At 33.7% G+C, this 2,549-nt stretch overlaps 1 protein-coding gene across 1 annotated transcript in view; it reads left to right on the top strand.

The window, feature by feature from the left end:
* The window catches only part of rnf13 (ring finger protein 13), a 38,131-nt gene continuing 35,582 nt past the window's right edge, over positions 1-2,549 (top strand). The window contains exon 1 of the mRNA XM_034675705.1: positions 1-297. The gene's annotated coding sequence lies outside the window, so the exon portion shown is untranslated. The remainder of the gene's footprint in view (positions 298-2,549) is intronic.

Here is a 2,549-nt window from a genome sequence, read left to right as displayed (position 1 = left end):
TCGTCACGTGGATATGTTTACGTCTGGAGTCACTTCCGGGATAGAATGATTGGCAGCTGTGTCGTCCAATCAGAGGCCGAGCCTGCAGTGGTGCATATGGCGGAAGTTTGTGCTCATGAAAGAAGAAGCTAGCGGAGGATTAAACCTTTACATACTGTCGGACTTCAAACGGGATGAAGTCCATCCTAAATATCGACCCCTGTGTGTGTTCCTCTACACGAGGCCTTCACCTGAGGAGTGACGTCACGGCCAGCAGCTGAGGTCCCGTAGGAGACAGAGCTCGAGACAGAAAGAAAGGTAAACACCCACGACAGGCAGCTAGCTACCTGTGTTAGCATCATGCTACCGAGGGTACAGGACGCTCTGTTACTGAGGCTCACAGACTGGATACATACAAGCTACAAGCTATATTAAATACCATAATAATGCTCCGTTATAACATGTTTATTAATATCATAATAAAGCTTCTTTATAGACTGGATACATACAAGCTGCAGGCTATATTAAATAACATAATAATGCTACTTTATAACATGTTTATTAAATACCATAATAAAGCTACTTCATAGACTGGATACATACAAGCTAGCTTCTTTATAACATGTTTATTAAATACCATAATAAAGCTACTTCATAGACTGGATACATACAAGCTAGCTTCTTTATAACATGTATATTAAATAACATAATAAAGCTTCTTTATAACATGTGTACATACAGGCTACAGGCTATATGAAATACCATAATAAAGCTTCATTATAACATGCATATAACATACCATAATAAAGCTTCTTTACATACTTTATAAATAAAGGCTGGCTTCTTTTTAATATGTATATTTAATAACAGAATAAAGCTTGTTTATAAGAAAACAACACAGTTAACATTTACCAAGAGGGATATTTAATAGCATATATGTTTATATATAATACATAATAACAATAACATATCAGACTACAGAAGTATCAGGATCAATGACGTTTCTGGAGTTTTTAAGCTCTCAATAAACTGAGAATTATCTCAGTTTATCTTTATTCTTCAATCTTATTTTAGAGAGAATTATGTCATTTCATATATGGATCATATGTTTGTTGTGATGTATTGATTGTATGTTTGTTGTTGTGATGTATTGATTGCATGTTTGTGGTGATGTATTGATTGCATGTTTGTTGTGATGTTGTTTGTTGTTGTGATGTATTGATTGCATGTTTGTGGTGATGTATTGATTGCATGTTTGTTGTGATGTATTGATCGTATGTTTGTTGTTGTGATGTGTTGATTGTATGTTTGTTGTTGTGATTTGTTGATTGTATGTTTGTTGTTGTGATGTGTTGATTGTATGTTTGTTGTTGTGATGTGTTGATTGTATGTTTGTTGTTGTGATGATGTTTGTTGTTGTGATGTATTGATTGTATGTTTGTTGTGATGTATTGATTGTATGTTTGTTGTGATGTATTGATTGCATGTTTGTTGTGATGTATTGATCGTATGTTTGTTGTTGTGATGTGTTGATTGTATGTTTGTTGTTGTGATGTGTTGATTGTATGTTTGTTGTTGTGATGTGTTGATTGTATGTTTGTTGTTGTGATGTGTTGATTGTATGTTTGTTGTTGTGATGTGTTGATTGTATGTTTGTTGTTGTGATGATGTTTGTTGTTGTGATGTATTGATTGTATGTTTGTTGTTGTGATGTGTTGATTGTATGTTTGTTGTTGTGATGATGTTTGTTGTTGTGATGTATTGATTGTATGTTTGTTGTTGTGATGTGTTGATTGTATGTTTGTTGTTGTGATGATGTTTGTTGTTGTGATGATGTTTGTTGTTGTGATGTATTGATTGTATGTTTGTTGTTGTGATGTTTGTTGTTGTGATGTATTGATTGTATGTTTGTTGTGATGTTGTTTGTTGTTGTGATGTATTGATTGTATGTTTGTTGTTGTGATGTATTGATTGTATGTTTGTTGTTGTGATGTATTGATTGTATGTTTGTTGTTGTGATGTATTGATTGTATGTTTGTTGTTGTGGTGTATTGATTGTATGTTTGTTGTTGTGATGTATTGATTGTATGTTTGTTGTGATGATGTTTGTTGTTGTGATGTATTGATTGTATGTTTGTTGTGATGATGTTTGTTGTTGTGATGTATTGATTGTATGTTTGTTGTTGTGATGTTTGTTGTTGTGATGTATTGATTGTATGTTTGTTGTTGTGATGTTTGTTGTTGTGATGTATTGATTGTATGTTTGTTGTTGTGATGTATTGATTGTATGTTTGTTGTTGTGATGTTTGTTGTTGTGATGTATTGATTGTATGTTTGTTGTTGTGATGTTTGTTGTTGTGATGTATTGATTGTATGTTTCATTCTTCACCTGCCTTTATGAACACAGAGTAAAAGCATGGGGTTGTATCCCGGCCTCCATCCAATAAGTGAAATCTAACCAGAGGAGCATAAAGTGTAATCTCATGTAAGGAGGGAAACAGCCGACACGTCTCTGAGCAGTTTGCTGAATCAGGATTTTACACTGTGTGTTTTATATGGAGGGAAATGGC

This window comes from Notolabrus celidotus, chromosome 2 (assembly GCF_009762535.1).
Source record: "Notolabrus celidotus isolate fNotCel1 chromosome 2, fNotCel1.pri, whole genome shotgun sequence".
NCBI classification, from domain to species: Eukaryota; Metazoa; Chordata; class Actinopteri; order Labriformes; family Labridae; genus Notolabrus; species Notolabrus celidotus.
This window is presented reverse-complemented; position numbering and strand designations above follow the sequence as displayed.